This window comes from Diospyros lotus, chromosome 7 (genome assembly GCF_014633365.1).
Source record: "Diospyros lotus cultivar Yz01 chromosome 7, ASM1463336v1, whole genome shotgun sequence".
NCBI lineage: Eukaryota > Viridiplantae > Streptophyta > Magnoliopsida > Ericales > Ebenaceae > Diospyros > Diospyros lotus.
In genome coordinates, this window is record NC_068344.1 from 12,805,177 (window position 1) to 12,826,423 (window position 21,247).

At 38.2% G+C, this 21,247-nt stretch overlaps 1 protein-coding gene across 1 annotated transcript in view; it reads left to right on the forward strand.

Annotated features, from left to right (window-relative positions):
• LOC127806193 (uncharacterized) overlaps window positions 1–21,247 on the forward strand; it is an 82,409-nt gene that overhangs the window by 35,385 nt on the left and 25,777 nt on the right. The gene's annotated exons all lie outside the window — the stretch shown is intronic.

Genomic DNA, 21,247 nt, shown 5'->3' on the forward strand with positions numbered 1-21,247 from the left:
TTAAGATTCACGATTTACTAGTAGAGTGGCAATATCTGTAAGGCTCCAAGGTATGAGATCAGTAGCATTACAAGAATATCTAACTTAAGACCAACCAATATCTCTAGTAGATTTATTTGTCAAAGTAAATAAATATATCCTGCAAGTGAAAGTCATGAGAATGGAAGGAAACAAGGAAGAAAAAGAAAAATAAAAGGAAAGGGATTCCAATGAGGAAAGAAGAAAAAGAGAAGACAAATCTAGGAGATTCAATGGCCCTTTAGATTGCAATTTAATAACTATACTCCCTTTACAAAGACTTGGTCACCTACACTAATAGCCATCGAGGGATTTAGGACTAGTGAGATTTCTTAGAAAAACTAATCGGCCTATGGAAAAAGACAAGGATGCCTTCTATAGATTCCATAAAGCCTATGGCCATTTAACTGACAATTGTCGAGAATTAATGAACCAAATTGAGATGCTAATTAGAGAAGGCAAGCTTAGAAGGTACATTCATGTTGAAGCAAGAAGACGACACGATCAAAGACAAAACAAAGGACTAGAGAGATGAGAAAGACACGACTGACTATAAGAAGATAGAATAAGAGATCACCAGAGAACTTGTGTTAATATTGAGCCCACTCTCCAAGCTATACACGCCATCTCTGGTGGAGAAACTTTGGCAAGAGATATGTCATCCTCTTGAAAGGCCTATACTAGATAGACCTACCATGTAAACACTACAACATAATTGTTTTTTTTAGCAACATTTGTAATTGTCGCTAGGATATTTACTAGTGTTTGTGGTTTGGAGGCTAGAGTAAATGTCAATTAAGGGTATTAGTGGAAAAACAACAATTATTGCGATAGATTCAAGCTATGTACACTACATCAAAACTATAAGTAAAACTGTTGTTAAAAAGTTCACACTCTAATAGCACAATCTTGGATAATAAACAAGATAAGAAAAAATAGAGAAAATATAGATACATACTCAATATCATTCATGTCATCGAATAGCTGAACACGAACGTCTGATCGCATCTTGATCTTAAAGATAAACCTATTACACAACATCTTGGAGATAAGATCAAGCAAATAACATGCATGGTTAACATATAGACGAAGACTTACATTGTCACTTCTCTTACAATATCCACCAAACCTAATCCTTTCCTTGCCTTTATTTCAAATATTTCTAAAGATAGTTAAGTAGCCAAAAGATGAGAACAAAATAATAATAATAATAATAATAATAATAATAATACTTTCTTACCTGAATAGGATCTATGCATTATGAATTCGCTTGATGAGTATTATGAGCAATGGGAGCCTTTTGTAAATAGAAAAAAAAACAACTTACCTTTCGTAAATTTGATAACTATAAAAAGATAGTAAGTATATATTTATACAAACTTTATTATCACCTCGTCAGAACATGCTATATCACTCAAATTAGGATATCGATTAAAAAAAATATACCCTCATAATAGCAAGCTCATTTTTCAATCTTTGTTAATTTTATTTCATACCCTTCATTTCATCCAAGTGGTGACATTCCATCACTTTCATACCCTCTAATTTTTACACATTTTCAGCATTGACCCTATTTTGTCTAACACTTTGCCAACTACTTGAAGATCCAACACTCCCATAAAGTTGTTAGTGTTAATGCTCTAATGCTAGATTTAGATGGCATCTAACAATTGTAACAATGAGACTAATGGTGTAATTCTTGCAAATTAAACAAAATAAAATATATTTTCGTATTTTAAGATCATATCTTCATTTATAACTCTCCCATCATTATATATGAATGAGTATCTAGATTTTCTATTAAATGGCTTATTCTTAAGTGTTAAGAATAGTTGAATAAGAACCTTTGTATTAAGGATAACTTTAAGTTTAATTCTCAGTCCTTAGATTTCTCGAAAGGGGACTATAAGTAGTCAAGTATGGATTACCACATGGGATACTACATTTGATTAGTATGGGATACTAGTGATAAAGGATGGTGAGTCGCATGCTGTGACGCCTCCGGTCCCACCTCTGAGGTGCTATCGTAACCCATGATTACAGCCACAACTACTTGCCAAGTTTTTGAAGGTCGATTATGCCTTTACAAGTTAAGGTGCCTTGGGTGGAATCCAAGTTTTGTCGCCTTCACTCGTTGAGAACTTGAGCCCTAAAGAAAAATAGTAGCGAATGACACTCAAATCTCAGTCGGGCTACACGCTTTGAATCTCAGATCTATTTAAGAGAAATGATGAGATCATGGGAGTAAATTTACATAAAATTCATAATTTACGAATAAATAGTAAAAATCCCAATTTCACCACAAAATTCGTTTGTTCCACACACACATAATACAAAACAGGATAATTCAATAATAAAACCCATAAACATCAGAAGTCCTTTCACGGCTCAATAGCCGCGTCCACCGGTAACCTTTCTTCCATTATTGCTTTCCCTTTTCTAGAACCCGAACTATTTGTATGGTTAGTAATAAGGGGTGAGTCATAAGTCTCAGTAAAAACAATATGTAAAATAGTAATTCATAACTCCTAACAAATATAGAAAATCATGGAATGAATCATGCATGCAGACCCATCCATCTTAGACTCTTGGTGACCCTATATGATTTTTTCCCAATCCTAACACGAGCTCTGTTAGTCCCAAATCATAGCCTTATGCCTAGGCACTCCCATATCATCATATGCAAGTTATGACAGAATAATTTGCACAGAAAATATATTAAACCCTTATTGAAATAATGTTTACTGTCTGTCTTGTAGGATTTCTCTAATCCATTAAAATCACTGATGTCATGCCTTGAAATTCCTCTAACAAAAATTAAACATAAAAAGATAAAAGAATCATTTAAATAAATATTACTATAATCAACTTCATTCCAATTTCATATGCTTTGCACTTACTGTAACACCCAGTGTTACTGGTGTTAGGAGAATAAGAAAGGAAGTGAGAAATTTCAAAAAAAAAAATGCCCTTGAGAAGGTGATGGATCTTTGAGAATAATGTGCCCTATGAGAGGGACATTTTGGTAATTTGGATAATAAAGTCTACTGAAGGGTATCTTGGTAAATTAGAAATAATTCCTAGGTGAAATTAAGTATGTAAGTGAATTAATTTCTTATTTTTGTATTTATGTGGAGATAAATGGGATTAATAATTCACAAAGGGCATTTTAGTAATTTGGAGTGAAATTCTATAAAGGAATTAAATTATGAAAAATAGGAAAAAAAGAGAATATTCAATTATGAGAGAAAATAATTGATTTTTCCCTAATTTGATGAATTAAATGTGGTGGAGACACATGAATGGTTGTGATGGAAGCTTGGAGGCAAAGGCTTGTGTCTAAAAGATGACACTTGGTAAAGTCTTGTTCAAGTAAAATGGTGGGATTAAATAAATCCAAATGTTAATGGGAAATAGTCATTTATGTAATGATGGTGTTGGATTAAAAAATAATCCAAATGAAATGAAAAATTATCTCCCATTAATGCTTTGAAAATGTGGGATTTAATATATATGTAATGATATATATTTATGTCTTTCAAGATGATGGGCTTGAAAATAGTCCAAATTAAATAAATAGAAAAGAGAATCTATTTATGGGATTGGAAGACTTGATCCAATGGTGGTGGATGGTTCTTGAAAAATCCAAAGGCTTGGATTTAAGATGAGAAAAGCACATGGATTGTGCTTTCTTGTGTGGCTAAGATCTTGTTTTGGAAAGTGAAAGAGATCCAAGGGTGGATATTAAGCAAGACCTAATTCCATGGATTGTGTTAGTTTGGAGGGTGAGAATTTATTCTCACCAAATAAATCCAATGGCTAGGATTTATTTTTGAAGGATTGGGTGCTAGTATAAATGAGCTAGTATATGGAAACCCTAATCTTTTTGGCAAAGTTTAGTGAGAGAAATTGAAGAAGTCTCCCATCTTGTAGAGAGAAAAGAATGGAAGATGAAAGGAAGAAAAGAAAAGGGAAGAATAGAAAGGTAAGGGAAAGTCTTCATTTCCTTGTTGTGTGAATCTCTTTTAGTTTATTTTAAATGGTGGCTTAGTTTCTATAAACCTTGTTTCAAGGATCTCTTAAGGAGAAGAGTTGGAAATGAAGCTAGGTAGTTCTTGAAGCTTCAAAGAATGAAAAGAGGTAAGGGATAGCCCCATGGGATAGTGACTAGCAAGGTTGTAAGTATGGTTCATGAATTTTTATGTGTGCATTGACATGTTGTTTGTGTTCAAGGACCTATGGCCATGAGGTTGTGTGGGGTAAGGTAGGTTAAAATCTCAAACCAAGGTGGTTGTGAGGATATGGAAGCCCTAACTTTGTTGCATTGCATGCATTGGCATCACATTTTATATTCATGTTCATGCTTATTGTCATTGCACCCTTATTGAGCTTAATAACTCATAAGGTTTCACCCTCACATATAAGTTGTCAAGGTATAAGAAGGTCAAGGAAAAGATGGAATAGCATGTGGATGCATGAGAATGGAGATTCAAGATCATTGTATGGCTTATGGAAGTTTATTTTTGTTATTTTGGTTAGTGTTGTAATAAACACCATGAGTGATTGTAATGAGTATTTTTTTTTTTTGTGTGTGTAAGCTTTTTGTGGAAAAAAATGAGTATTTTGATGTATGTATGGGGTGTATGAATTCTGAAAAATTTGGGTTAGAAAGCCTAAGAAAAAAAAAAAAGAAGAAGTAAAGTTGTGGAAGGCAACAGCAGCAGGGTCATAGTGGCAGTAGGCGTGCGGGCGCCGGGGCGCGCGGCCGCACACAGCATGCATGGCCAGCGTGCGGCAGGCGCGCGTGACCAGCACACCATAGGGCCCCAGGCGTGCCTACAGGCCCCTCCGGAAAATTTTTTTTAAAAATTTCAAAAAAATCAGGGATTTTGGGACTTTTCTTGGTTGATTTTGGGCCTCGGAGGAATTTTCAAAAATAAAGAGATTTTGGGTATTTTTAGAGAAGAAGCCAAAATTTTTGAAAATTTAAATTATATGAGTTTTTCCTTGAAATTGGTAAAAAATCAATGGGTTGATTGGAATTTTGAATTTTATGGAGCCCGGTGGAATTCTTGGAAAGAAAAAGAATTAAAATGATGATTGGGCAAACTTAAGGGAATTTAATTAGCCAAGTGTGGTATGATTTAAAGCTCAAATCTGCTAGTTGATCCTGGGATTGAGGGAAGGGAAGGACGAAACCTAGTTCCCACCTAGGGTGTTTTGTGTTGAAACATAGTACGCCCTTCACAGATGGCTAGGCATGTGAGTCGTTTGAATAATTGTTCACGAGTGACACCCGTATGTGGGAGCGGGGCGTCACACTTACCTTGTTATTTAAACTCACATTGCTATTTGTTTCTTCCAATCTCTTTCTATTCTCTCAATTCCTCTCTTACAGCTCAATTGCTCTCTCCCTCTTCTAATCTCACGTAACTCAATTACTCTCCCCTTGCTACCTATTTACAGGGAATTAATTTGGAGGCTAGTATATTTAAATTCCCACTTTCATTATTGCCCACTACTCATTATTTACTGAATTGATGTCTATGTCCAATGAGCTCCAATGTCAGCATAAGCACATGGATGACGCTCGTAGTATTATTGTGAATCCGCAAAAGCTTTACGGGGAACATAGCCAAACAGTGAGATATGAGATATCCAAGCAACTGTTTAAGACCAAGATGGCATTAAGCACTAGTGTGGAGACCACATACTCAAGATGATCAATTTGATTGGTTAACTTGAAGTGCTGGAGTTCTACATGGATGTCAAGCAACAAATTGACCTTATCCTTTAGTCGCTTCTAGAATCTTTTACCCTATTTATTCTCAACTATAACATGAACAAGTTTGAGTGCCTGCTCCCAGAGTTGTCAAATATGTTGACAATTGCCCAAGCCCAGATCAAAGGAAAGAGGCAAGAATGAGTTCTTGCGATAGCCTTGTCTTCAAGATCTTCTAGGAGGAAGAAGAGTTTTTCCACTAAAAAGAAGAAGCTTAGCCCCAAAAGAGAAGTCTCCAAGGGCAAGCACAAAGAGAAGGGGTCGAGAGAAAAGTGTTTCCACTGCTAGAAATATGGGCATTAGAAGAGGAGCTGCCCAGAATATCTCACCAACTTGAAGGTCAAGCGGTCTAAGAACTAGGGTTCAGGTATATCTTCCTTATATGTTATTGAGATGGTCAATGTGATTGGTCGTTCTCCCATCTCTTGGATTCTTGATTCAAATGCGACTTCTCATATTTGTGTTTACTTTTAGTACCTCGAGAAGAGTAGGCCACTTGGGAACTGGGAAGTTGTCCTTAGAGTGGGAAATAGAGCTCTTGTGGAGCCATTAGTTATAGGAACAACTTCTGTTACTCTCAATTTTGGGCATGTATAAACATTAAAAGACTCTTTGTATTTACCTATTGCTTTCTAGAATGTAATGTCCATTCCAAGGCTTGAAAGAGACGGTTATGAACTTTCTTTTACCTCTAATGCATGTCATATTCATTAAGGTAATGATGTAGTTGGCATGAGCATTATGGTGAATAGTCTTTATATATAAGAGTTACATGAGAAAGTTAGATAGAGGGATGCAAATGTTGCATCCACTAGCAACAGGAAGCGTTCTCGCAATAACGGTGTTGATCTCAAACATTTATAGCATCTTAGACTAGGCCACATTAACGAGAGAATGATCAGTACATTAGCTAAAAGAGGATTAATTAATCCAGTAGGTTCTGAATCAGGGCCAACTTGCGAATCTTGTCTCCTCGGGAAAATGGCTAAGTCTCAATTTGTTGGATAAAGTGGGAGAGCCAGTGAAGTATTAGGGTTAATCCACACAGATGTATGTGGACCGTTCTCTATAATGGCAAGAGGTGGTTTTCACTACTTCATAACATTTATTGATGACTTGCCATGATATGGTTATGTGTACTTGATGAAGTATAACTTTGAATCCTTTTTAAAAGTTCAAGGAGTTTAAGGCTGAAGTATAGAACCAAACCGAAAAGAGTATCAAGATACTTTGATTTGATTGAGGTGGGGAATATTTGAGTACGGAATTCAATGAGTACCTTAAAGACAATGGTATTATATCCCAGTTAACTCCTCCTTCGACCCCATAATTGAATGATGTTTCTGAGAGAAAAAATCATACCCTATTGGACATGATACGATCAATGATCTCTTTTTTCGATCTACCATTATCTTTGTGGGGCTATGTTTTATGGACAACAATTTATCTCTATAATAGGGCTCTAAGTAAATTTGTCGAGGGTATACCATATGAGATATGGATTGAAAGACAACCTACTCTTAAACATGTTAGGATATGGGGTTGACTTGCTTATGTTAAAAAACTCAAGACAGATAAGCTGGAATCTTGTTCTAGCAAAGGAAGATTTGTGGGGGTACCTTGAGTATTGCAAATGGTACTATTTCTATTTTCTCAATGACCAAAGAATGCTAGTCAATAGAGATGCCACATTCTTGAAGAAAGAGTTTTTTCAAGGGAGCAGCACCGAGAAGAAAGAAAAACTAAAAGAGGTGTCTTTTGAGCCACAAGTCGAGCCTAATGAAGAAGTCAATCTAGAAGAAGTAACTGTCATTCTAGATGAGTCATGTAGACCTAGTAGAGTATCTCGTCCTCCAAAACGATATGGATTCGTAATAGAGGAGATACAAGAAGCGTTCTTGTATGGAGATAGTGGTCAAGATGTAACTACGAAGAGACGAAGTCAGACATCGACTCTAAGAAATGGCTAGAGGCTATGTAGTCGAAAATGAAATCCATGTATTCCAACCAAGTCTGGACTCTAGTAGATCCACTTGAAAGAATAGTTCCTATAAGGTGAAAATGGATCTATAAGAGAAAGATTGGTCCTAATGGAAAAGTGCAGACCTTCAAAGCACGATTGGTGGCGAAAGGATATCGATAAAAATATGGTATTGACTATGAGGAGACATTTACGTCAATTGTGATGCTTAAGTCCATTAGAATGCTGCTAGCCATAGCATCACACTACGATTATGAGATTTGGCAAATGAATGTTCAAACGACATTCCTGAATGCTTATCTTGAGGAAGATATATTCATGGAACAACCACATGGTTTTGAGTCATCCAATGCCAATCAGGTGTGCAAGTTTAAGAGATTCATCTATTGTCTTAAGTAAGACTTAAGGTCTTGGAACATTCATTTTGATAATAAGATCAAAGAGTTTGGTTTCATTAGAAATCCAGATGAACCTTGTATATACAAGAAAGTTAGTGGGAGGGCACAAGCCTTCCTGATCTTGTATGTGGATGGCATCATTTTGATGGGGAATGACATTGGCATGTTGATGTCAATAAAATTATGGTTGTCTAATAAATTCTCCATAAAGGATCTAGGAAATGTGACCGATTTCTTGGGAATCTACATCTATAGAGATAGAGCGAGGAGATTAATAGGTCTCTTCCAGAATCTGTACATAAAAAGGATACTAAAGAGGTTTAATATGAAAAACTCCAAAAAATGTTTTGTACTTTTCAGACATGGAATTCAACTCTCTAAGGGGATGTCTCCCAAGACACCCGAAGAGAGACACCCGAAGAGAAAGAAAACATGGAAAAGATTCCTTAAACCTCAGCTGTTGGGAGTCTGATGTTTGCTATGTTATGCACTAAACCAGATATCACGTTTGTTGTGAGTATAACGAGCAGATATTAGTCCAATCCAAGTTTGAAACACTGGACAGTAGTAAAGTGTATCCTTAAGTACTTGAGAATGACTAAGGATTTGTTATTGGTGTATGGAGAGGGTGATCTCCATGTTAATAGGTTCACTGATTCAGATTTCTAATCTGACACTGATGATAGAGAGTCTACATCTAGGTTTGTATATGTCTGTAATGGAGGGGTAGTTAGCTGGAAGAGTTCCAAGCAAAAAATAACCGTGGACTCCACTATGGAAGCCGAATATGTTACAACATGCTATGCTGCAAAGGAGGTTGTTTGGATGAGAAAGTTCATTGCTGAACTTGAAGTGGTCCTATCCATTGAGTTGTCAATATCTCTATATTGTGACAAAAATGGATCCATTGCACAAGCATGGGAGCCCATGTCTCACCAGAAGTCCAAACACATCGAGCAACGCTTCCATTTGATCCGAGAGATCATAACACGTGCAGACTTGCAGCTGTAGAAGATCACATTATTAGAGAATGTCGTAGACTCATTGACCAAAGCACTATCACAGAGTCATCTTGATTGCCATCTTGAAAAGATAGGTATCAGATACCAAGCGATGATGTAATGAGGACTTGTAGCTTGTAAATCAGCATTAGTGCAAGTGGGAGATTGTTAGTGTTAGTGCCCTAATGCTAGATTTAGATGGCATCTAACAATTGTAATAATATGACTAATGATGCAATTCTTGTAAATATAATAAAATATGTTTTCATATTTTAAGATCATATATTCATTCATAACTCTTTAATCATTTTATGTGAATGAGTCCCTAGATTTTCTATTAAAGGTCTTATTCTTAAGTGTAAAGAATATGTGACTAAGGACCTTTGTATTAAGCATATCTTAAGGTTAATTCATAGTCTTTAGACTTCTCACAAGGGGACTATGATTAGTCAGTATGGACTAGCACATGGGATACTACCTTTGATTAGTATAAAATGCTAATAATAAAGGATGTCAAGTCGCATGCTATAATCCATGAGATGAATATAGTATACATGTGAGTAGATGTTAGTGGAACATCTACTGAATGTGACGCACATGATAAATCACGTGGATAAGATGATCTATGATCTATCACAAACTTCGATTGTGTTACTAGTCCTTAGACCAAAAGCAACATAATTATCTTATATGTCAATGTTACGGATTTGTTGTTACTAAGAACCATTCGGTTACAAGGTGGGAAATGCATTATGTGGTCCCTATGTAATGGCGTATGGAGACAAGTGATTACTATTAGAGACTGTCGACCTCCGGTGTGGGGTGAACATTCTATATAATTAGTGGTGGTTCTGATTGAAGAAACCCCTAGTTAGGATACATTTGATTGGAAAATGTTTCAATGCCGGAAGAAGTTCCGATGTGTCATCTCAATCTCACCATACTAATTTTAGCATAGTCACTGAGTTAGTGAATTTGATCAGTCCATGATTCTCACTCAATCAGCATGATAATTGATGGAAGGATTATAGTACATGAGAATTGAAAGCCCAAATAAGTTATATTCTTAAGTAACCTTCTCACAGCTCGATTCACTTGGAACATGAAATATTTCAGGGACAAAGTCCAAATTAGAAGATGAAACTTCTAAGTGAGGGTTAAAGTAAATTTCACGAATGAATGATACATGGACATGGAAAAACAGACACCCTGGTGTAACTTTAACTTGCATTCAAGCCCTAGCACGGAACCCTAGGTAGTCACCCTGGCATTCACCCTTGAGAAAATCCATCCCGGCATGGGAGACTCCTACGGTATCTGTAATATCCTTGATGAGTCATGATAAAATTATCGATTAAGGGAATAATGGTGTATGAAAATTTCCAAAATCGCCCTTGAATCAAAGAGAAGGCACATATATATAGGACGCCTTAAGAGGGGCAAAATAGTAATTTGGAGTTCCGTCCCATAAAAAGATAAATTATTTTTGGAGAAATTATTTATATTGGAGAATTGATTTTTGGAGAATTCAATTCTTGATTAAGTGTATGGATAATTAGGAAATTAAAATAGAAGCCAAGTATGGTTAGATTAGTGACACTTGGCAAAATCTCATGGAATGGGATTTAATTAAATTTGGGAATAAGAAATTATTTGATTAAGTGTAATCGGTGACACTTGGCATGATCTTGTGAAGCAAGAGTGGGATTTAAAGAAATTCAAAAAGAAAAAGAAATTAGTTTCTCAAGCATTAATGAGAGTCATTATGGAGTGAATTAAAAGAAATTTCATATTAAATGGAAATTAGTCATGCATTTATGTGAGAAAATGGTGGATTAAATTAAATGCCAAAGAAAAATGAATTATGTCTTTCAAGAGCAATTTAAATTAAATTAGAAGGAAAAAGATAATAGTCTCCATTAATTACTTGAAAAGTTATGGAATTTAAATTAAATGGAAAAAGGAGAAAATGGTCAATCTTGAAATTAGTCATTATTTATTAATTTTAAAAATTGGAGAATTATGGGAGATGTAGCCTTGATCCAATGGTGGTGATTGAGTCTTGAAATTTGAAGAAATCCAATGGTTGGGATTTAAGCCTACCAATGGCATGGATTGCCATATGGGTAGGATAATTTCAAGAAAAAAAATAAAGGAGGGTGAGGATTTAATCTCCAAAGAAAATCAAGGGTTGAGATTTAAAGAGACTAGGTCTCTTGGATTGTGTTTCTCTAAAGACTAGAGATGAGTTCTCTTAAAATCAAAGGCTAAGATTGAGTTTGGGAGAAGCACAAGGATTGTGCTTGTATTTGAGGGTTGAGATTGAGTCTCTTGAATTAAAGAAAAACCAATGGCTAAAATGTAATCTTGAGTTTTGGCATGGATTGAGTAAGAAATCTCTATAAGTAGGGGGTTGAGATTTTAGTGCAAGGTTTTCCCACATATTAAGAGAAAGAAAGTAAGAAGAAGGTTAGAAGAAGGAAGAGGAAAGGCAAGCAAGAGGTAAGTCTTGAGTTAAATCTCTTCTAGAAAATAAGTAAGTTTCATTCTCTTTCATTTCTTTAGTCTTCAAGATCTTAAATGCTTTAAGAATATTTTTCTTAAGGTGGTTGAAAGCCAAAGAGAGAGTCTTGGCAAGTGGAGGCTTGAAGCTTCAAGAAAAAAAGAGGTAAGGGATAACCCCAAGTGGTGGGAGTTTTGCTTGCATTTGTACATGTTTTGAATGAATTACATGTAATGGTCTTCTTGCATGTTTGTGTTCTAGTGGACCTATAGGCCATAAGGAGGATTAGTGATGAGAGAGGGGTTGGTTGGTGTCTTAACCTAAGTGGTTATGAGGGCATGGAGGACTACCCATAATATGCATTGCATTTGCATTACATGTTTATATTCTCATGTTACATTTACATTTGCATAGCACCCTTACTGAGTATTGGCTCATAAGGTCCTTTGACCTCTATGTAAGTGGAGAATCATCTAAAGGAAAAAGAGTTTTGGAAGATTAAAGGTAATGAAGAAAGGAGAAATGCATGTGAAGTATATGTATTTTGTGGGTTTAGTGAGTAATGTTGTATTTATTTTGTTAAATATGTAATGAATGCTTAATGTGGGTGAAAATTGGCAAACTTGAATGTTTTGGAAGCCATTTGAAGTGTAAAAGCATTCTGGAAATTTTAGGTTTTAAAAGAAAAAAAAATATTTTTTTTATTTAAAAAGGCTGAGACAGTGTGCTGGGCGCCAGGGGCGCGGCCGGGCGTGGCCGTGCACAGCGCGCGCGCGCGCGGGGGCCATGCCCTCGGCCTACGCGGTCGCGTGCTGGGGGCGCATTTGGCTGCTGCCCGCCCCCCCTGCTATTGGTTGAGGTTTTTATTATTTTTATTATTTTTTTATTTTCTATTTATTTAAATATAATATGCTATTTTGGAAATTTTTGAAATAAATTATGTTTAAATAAATAAATAAATGAGTATTTTAGCCTCCAAATTAATTATTAAATTAATGTAAAATTGAGGCAATTGTGGGAAAATTCCAATAATTTGGCAAATAAATAATGGAGTATTTTCCTTAAATTTTGAAAAAAAATGGTTGAGGATGCCTTGATGTTGTATTTCAAAATTTATTTCCTAAGTGTTGAAAATTTGAGGTATTTTGAAATAATTAAAAGAAAAATCAATGGAGATTTGATAAGGAAAATTTTATTAAAATTTTTCCAATGAAAGATTAATCCAAATATTTTCCAAAGGAATTGGAAGTGAGATAAATGGGTTAATGGTTGGGGCAACGAAAAGAAGAATTATTTTCTTATAATTAAGGCTTTATGCCATAATTTATATGAAGCAAGCGAGTTAGTTTATTCTTTCGATCCTGGGAAGTCATCCTTAGCTCTTCATTAAAGAGCTTGATAAGGGGTGACACTTTGCGAGGTTCGGGTTTATCTTCGCGGGGTCGTTTCGATATTTCTCGGATCCTTGAGTGGAGCAAAGAGAGGGCAAAGCCTAATTCCCACCTAGGTCGTTTCTCATTGAAACGTAGCCGTCTCTTCATCTTTGCCCTAGCGTGTGAATAGTAAGCTGACTATTCGTGAGTAACACCCGTAAGTGGGAGCGGGGCATTACAGTTTGGTATCAGAGCGTGGTTAGAGCATCAAGTGGAGGATGCTTGGAGAAATGTGGTTGAAGGTTGATTAAGAGGCCTCAGAAGTAGAACCACTGGTGACTGAGGACTCTAGGAGTTGGGTCGGGGCATTGAGGCTTGTGGCAATGGGAATGGTGTGCTCGGACATTCCTATTATAGGGATAGGAAAATATCGTGGGTCGAGATGATATCCCGTAAAGGGAATGCGGGTCAAGCAAATAAGAGTCAAATGCCCAAGTGTGGGTATTGGTATCGAGAACCCGAATGTGAAAATTTGGGAGTATATGAGGCATTCTAAGGATGAGAGTTCCTTGTGACTGAAGTGTGGAGGCTCGTGTGGGGACATGAAATCGAATCCTGACAAGAGTCATGAAAGGGCCTGGAGGGCTCGAGGTATAGCTAATTCGAGAAGGGTTTAGTTGAGTATCCCTATGTTGGGGGACATGGTCAAACATGTATAAGGGAATGGAATTTTTCCTGTATAGGTGGTGTGTTAAGGGTTGTGTACTTGAATTAGGGTGAGCTGAGGCTGAAATTAGCTTGAAGCCCAGACAAGGGAGTCGTCAACAGGTTCAGTGACGAGCTCGAGGAATGGAGTAAGCTAAAGTTGCTTGTAGAGAGGCTCTAGGTGGGGCGAGTAGGTGAAGCATATGCCTTTCATCGCCAGGGTAGGCATGACGTTGGTAACTTGCAGAAAGACTCCAAAGGGGTCGGGTGTGAGGTATGCACGCTAGATGCATATGGTGCCAAGTGATGGTATTGCTATGGCAATCCCGGAGGGGACGTGCCTAGGGTATGAGTGGAGCCTAGTTAGTTTCATAATGAAATGGGGTTTATCCTAAGAAAGGATAGGTGTGTGGCAAATGGACTATAGCAGGTGTTTGTATGAGATGGAAATCCCAAATGAGTCGAGCTGGAATCCAGGGGAATCCAGATTTGGGATAAAGGAGTTGGGCATGCATAGATATGCGCGTGGGAGCCATGGGATGGTAAGTCTTGGTTAGGAAGGGTTAAGTGACCGTTCATGTGATTGATGGATGAGGGGCCAATCTAAACCCTTATTGACACTTAGGGTCAGGTGAGACGCCTAAGGTCGGGAGATGAGAGGTGAATAGACCCTCATTATGATGCCTGGGATAGGGATGATGCCTAAGGTCACGAGATCCTTAATGGGAGACGCGGAGGTCACCCAATGAAGGATGTGAGCGGTGTGTGGGCCGAGAATAGTGAATTGTGGCAACAGGACATCCGTGGGCTATGCGCGCGCAAGAAATGCCAACTTTGGATGCCAAGGGGACAAGGGAATGATGGGCGAATTTTATATTCCAAGTCATGGGAGCCTAAGTGAGATGTGCAGAAAGGCTAGGCCGAGCGTAGTGACTGATGCATTCAGGAGGTGCAAGAAGAGACGACAGGTCTCAATTTACCTGGAGGGTAATGGTGGGTGCTTTATGGTTATGGGTGCTGGAGTTGAGGTAGGCTCAGCATGTTAGTTGTGGATTGAGAGATCATTGATAATCAAGCTCTAGGATGAGCTAGGTGGTAAAATGAATCATAATGGATTTGGACCCATTGTCATGGAAGTTTGGAGCTTTTAAATGTTGAGTGAGAGTCATGAGGTATGATCTCGTGGGGTAAGAACATGAGGTCTCAAGATGTGAAGTGGTTTGAGAGTCTCTTAAGCGATAAGAGATGTAGAGTCCTGAGGAGCGGGACTCATGGTACGAGCTTGAGGTTATCAAGGCAAGGATAATCAAGTAAGATGGCTTTGGTAAGATGGTGGTGGAACCAACGTAGCTCTGGGAGGTTGTAAGTAACTTGATGTTATGGGTGTAAGGCTCGATGTGACGGATCTGATGTTATGGACCGTTTGGCAGAGGACTAATGAGTTGGCTCGTGTTGAGGGCAAGTGGCCCATGGGCCTGAGCAATTTAGTGCACTGCAGGTGACGGTCAAATGCCGAAGATCTGGAGCAGCACCTTAGGAAAAATTTTGTCATGCGAGACCGAGAGTCTCTTGCAAGGGATAGGACATTTAGAGTAGTCCTATGGAGAAATCGTGGAACGCGGTAACGTTCTGATAGATTAGTAGCCGAGTAGGAAGCTTGGTAGGGTGATGCTACGGGTGCGAAGCAAATAAGTGATGGACCAGAACCATACTGTTGGAAGCTGTTGTTGGGCCAGTGTAAGGGAGCAACACGGTAATGATGACCAGGTGTTGACTCTCTGAAGCACAGGGCAACACGATGAGGAACCAGTGTTGGGCCAGTGTATGGGGGTGACACGGTAATGATGACCAGGTGTTAGCTCGCCTAAAGCACAGGGCAACACAGTGATTATGCAGATGGTTAGGGGTTAAAGATTTGTGAGATGCCCGATAGGGGTGGTGAAAGCTGTAGTCAATTCCACAACTCAACTACGAGTAACAAGCAGTGTTGAGGTGGTTTATCGAATGTTAAGGTGTTGTAGCGTCCTGAGATATTTGAGAAAGAAACCTGAGGAAAAGAAACGGGTCTAGCATGGGAATAACGCTACGGTTGATGCCTACCGTTGACGGGTCTAATGCTAAGGACCACTGGATATGGACGGTTAGTTCACAGGAGGGACTGCAGCCCTCTATGTGAAGTAACCCGTCTGTAGTAGAGACGATTAGACATCGAAGACCTGGGGTATGCTGTAGGTTATGCCTAGGCCAGACCTAAAAATTTTCGTGAGGGTTGAAGTATCGGGGTAGTGCCTTTAGTTGTCATAGTAGTGACAAGGTTTGTGAATTGAGTAGGTGATATCTTGTGGTGTGATATCAAGATGCGTAGCAATGCTCCTTGCTAAAGGATGCTAACGCAGTTGTGGTTAAATTTGACCAAAATGGTTATGGTAAATTGGGATGATGGACCCAATGTGACCTTGCGATAATGCGGGAAGATGGGTTGATTGGTGGAGTCAGTAAATGGCTCTGGAATGTTACGTAAGTGCCGTGGAGGGCAAAACTTACGAGTTGGAAGCCAACCATGAGACGGGAATATTGAAGCGTAGGAAGGTTTCAAGTAAAGGGATCTCAAATCTTGTGATGTGAGTGTGGTAGACTGAAAGCGTGGCTAGGGCATGGTTTATAGTCTGCGAAGGCTTGAAATTGTACAGTTTGGTGTTAGTCTTGGTCGTGTCGATGTGAAATGAGGAAGTATCCTCATGTGTCACTAGAGGGTTTCCAGTTGGTGACACAGGATCAGTTGCCAGGTGGTAGAACCTGATGGCAATGACGGGAGCGTGAGGCCCGAGGACTGTGGTGTAAAACCTTGTTGGTTGCTGTGTATGCAATATAAAGGTTCAGTGGGTCTTGGCGGTTAGACCAGGCGAATTTGGCAAAAGAGATCCAAGGTGATAAAAGACGGTTAGTCAGGGTAGAACTTGAGATATTCTCCCAAGAGAAGTTGAGCATGGGGCAGCAGTGTGGGATGAACTACCTAAGGCACTACAATTTTATCAGGAGAGATCACCCGGGAAGAGCCAGCGTAGTGGTGAATGCCTGAGTAGGAAGATGAGTCCTAAGGCATTGAGTTAAAGGTGAACTCCACACGAATGGCAGGGGTGATTTCCAATGGATGGAGTTTATATCGAAGCGATAGTCGATGATTGCAAGAGTAGTGCCTGGGGAAAGGTTGTGTTGGTTGTGAGCCGGGCAATCCGGCTAGAGCTAATCGAGTCGGTTAGATTGAAGATGAGGGCGACTTTAAGATGTCGCCAATGGGGAAAGAGAGCTTGAAGGAAGAGCTTATGGGATGAGATCAATTTTTAGGAATGATGATGAGGTGATAAAATCACCTAATGGCTGTGAGTGATACAGCTAGAAGGGTGCCTTGGAGTGTGGGCAATTGGTGAGATGTAACCTCGTATCTAAGGTCAATGGTTGTGGAAGAAAATCGGCTAGTGGAGCTGTTGTGCCTTTGGAGCCAATGTGACCGCTCATCGGATAATGTGCGCTGATTGAAGCAAAGGTTATAAAGAGAATCCGGGAGAAGCCGAAGTTTTTCAGGGGATTAGTAAGCCATTCGAGAAATGGCAAAGTGATAGGGAAAAGCTAATCCAATATTAAGGTTGTATGGGTCAGGTTGACCTATGAGAGTGGAGATGCAACGACCGTGGAAGGAAATTAGTTGTTGTCATGGTGAGATTTGAAAAGTCCCAATGAAATTGAAGCTGAGCGAGTAAACTTGGCTAGAAGACAACTACAAGAGTGGGGGGGGTGTAATCATGTCAGCTTGTTGTGGTGCGGACCAAAGGCATGAGTCATCCTGCAGGTGCAATGCAATAAGTGATTGTGTAGATGGTAATAAGCCAATCACTTGTGCCATGCACCGTGGGTGATGACGAGGGCTGATTAATGGTTCCGCGATCTTAAGCGCAATGGTAGGATCCTTGACTCGCGGTAGGGTTTAATAGTCAAGGTAAGGCCTAGCATAGGGCATGATTGTAAAAGTTGAATTGGGTGAAGTATTGAAGGTAGTTGCTCAGTGAAGAGTTCCCTGTTATGGGTATGAGACCCCTACTAGCGTGCAACATCGGCCAGAAATGGAGGTCAGAGTAGTCTGTGTGCTTATGCAAGAAACTCTTAGTTGGGAGAAGGTTGTAGCCCGAGCATGGTTAAGCTCAAGATGAAATTATAATGGTGCGTGCATCGCCAAGCTCGAGGTGAACTCGGGCAGTGCACGTATGGATTGAAATGAGAATAACCTGACATGGTGTTGGGTATGTCGATTATGCATAATCATATCGATAAAGGAGGGTCGGCTGGTCATGTAAAAAGATCGTGTATGAAATGGTCGAAGTTGGCTGGGTGGGCCAAATGGTTGCTTCCCATGTAGTGCTAGCATGGTTAGTTGATCGGTAATGAGATGTTGCCATGAGGATCGACTCAAACTATGCATGCTTGTAATAAATGGCGGTATGACATGATGAATGGGTCTCAGAGTGTCTTGTAGGCACTAGAAGTGACATTGCGGTGGATGATCAGTGCTAAAACGTTGTTGGTTGGACCAGCGTAAAATCGTGGCCATGTGTGATTGGCAGTGGGAAACGTTGCCGTGTATGATCGGCGTAAAATCGTGGTAGACTAATCAGTGATGCAATGTTAGTGAAAGCTTGTTCGATCGATGGGAAAATGGGAAGTGGACTGCAAAGCGATGCTTCGAAGCAAAGAAAATCCATCTGGTGATGGACATCATTGCAATAAGCATGACCAGCGACCAGTGGTGCAATTTGGCTGGAGGCCAAAGTGGTATTCGGTTGGTGAATGTCCTCGAGAGTTGGAGGACCAAAAGTCTAAGAGAAGCCTTGAGGTGGGTATTGCCAGAGGTAAGGGTGAGAAATGGATAGGCTATAAGATTCTCGAGCATGAGAATTTAGTGAGTAGCCCAAGAAGGTGATATCTAGGCAGAAAAGAAGGTAAACTAAATTTCGAGGACGAAATTCTTTTAAGTGGGGTGGAATGTAATACCCTTGATGAATCATGATAAAATTATCGATTAAGGGAATAATGGTGTATGAAAATTTCCAAAATTGCCCTTGAATCAAAGAGAAGGCACATATATATAAGACGTCTTAAGAGGGGCAAAACGATAATTTGGAGTTCTGTCCCATAAAAAGATAAATTATTTTTGGAGAAATTATTTATATTGGAGAAATGATTTTTGAAGAATTTAATTCTTGATTAAGTGTATGGATAATTAGGAAATTAAAATGGAAGCCAAGTATGGTTAGATTAGTGACACTTGGCAAAATCTCATGGAATGAGATTTAATTAAATTTGGGAATAAGAAATTATTTGATTAAGTGTAATTGGTGACACTTGGCATGATCTTGTGAAGCAAGAGTGGGATTTAAAAAATTTAAAAAGAAAAAGAAATTAGTCTCTCAAGCATTAATGAGAGTCATTATGGAGTGAATTAAAAGAAATTCCATATTAAATGAAAATTAGTCATGCATTTACGTGAGAAAATGGTTGATTAAATTAAATGCCAAAGAAAAATAAATTATGTCTTTCAAGAGCAATTTAAATTAAATTAGAAGGAAAAAGATAATAGTCTCCATTAATTACTTGAAAAGTTATGGAATTTAAATTAAATGAAAAATGGAGAAAATGGTCAATCTTGAAATTAGTCATTATTTATTAATTTTGAAAATTAGAGAATTATGGGAGATGTAGCATTGATCCAATGGTGGTGATTGAGTCTTGAAATTTGAAGAAATCCAATGGTTGAGATTTAAGCCTACCAATGGCATGGATTGCCACATGGGTAGGTGTAACACCCGGCTTTACCGGTGTTAAGAGAATAAGAAAGGAAGTAGAAAAACTTCCAAAAATACCCTTGAGGAGGTGATGAATCCTTGAGATTGAGGTTGCCCTATGAGAGGGGTATTTTGGTAATTTGGATAGTAAAGTCCAATAAAGGGTATTTTGATAAATTGGTAATATATCCTATGTGGAATTTGGTGAATAAGTGAATTAAATCCAAATTTTGTATTTATGTGGAGATATGGGATTAATAATTCATGAAAAGGTATTTTGGTAATTTGGAGTGATTCCATTGAGGAAATTAATTATGAAAAATAGGGAAAATGGAGAATATGAAATTATTGGAGGAAATAATTATTTTTCCCTAAATTGGTGAATAAATGTGGTAATGCCACATGGATGGAGGAAATTAGAACTTGGAAGCCAAGGTTAGTGTCTTGTAATGACACTTGACATTTTGTGGTCCAAGTTAAATGAAGAGATTAAATTAAATGCTAAAAGAAATTCTAATTTGTCTTTCAAGCATTTAATGTAGAGTATGATTATGGAGAATTAAATAAATCCAAAGTAAAATGGGAAATTAGTCTCCCATTAATGATGAAAATTGTGGGATTTATTAAATGGGAAATAAATGTTTTATGTCTCTCAAATGTGATGGGTTGAAAATAGTCTCATTTAAGTAAATGAGAAATAAATGGAAAAATTCAAGAATCCAATGGATGAGATGTATTCTTGAGAAAGAGAATTAATCCAAGGGTGGAGATTTAAAGAGAAGTAATGGCATGGATTGCCAACATATTAAAAGTGTGCTTTCTTTTAATGGTGGAGATGAAGTCTTGTAAAGGCAAAGGTAATCCAATGGGTGAGATTTAAAGGAAGGAAATGGCATGGATTGTGTTTCTTCCAAGAGAGATGTATTTAATCCAAAGAGATGGATGGTTGGGATTTTCTCTCAAAAAGCAATTGAAAATCAAAGGCTAAGATGAAGTCTTGAAATGGAAATTTCAAGACAAGAGTAGTATTTAAAGGGAAAGTAAGCCCTTGTCTCAAGTTTTTCCATTGCAAAGAGAGAAAGGAAGTGAGAGGAAGGAAAGAGTTGTCTTCCCAAGAAAAGAGAAGAAAAGAGAGAAGAAGATGAAGGAAACAAAGTAAGTTTATTTCTTCCTTCTCTTTACTTTAATATGTTAGTATGTATAGTAAGTGGCATGTTAGAATGTCATCCTAGATGGGAGAAGAGGATGGGGGAGCTCTCTTGAGAAGAGGATTTAAAGCTTCAAAGAAAAGAATGTTAAGGTAAGGGATGGCCCCATGTGGTGGAGGCCTTACATTGCATTGTAAGTAGGTTGCATAAATTTTTTATGTATCTCTTTGCATGCTTTACTTGTACATGAGACCTATGGCCATGGGGGTGGAAAATAAGTGGTAGGTTGATGCATCAAAGTTGATGTGAACCCCACGAAGGAAGGTGAGACCCAACGCTCAATAGTGGTTCCTTTGCCAAGGATCGTTCTAAAATAGATTCGTAATAAAGAAAATAAAGGACCTTGACCCGTTATCTATAAAGAGATAAGAACCAAAGGTATAAGAAGGTTGGGTTGATGCCACACTCAAGATAGATGAGAAGGGTTGTGAGTGATAAGTCAAG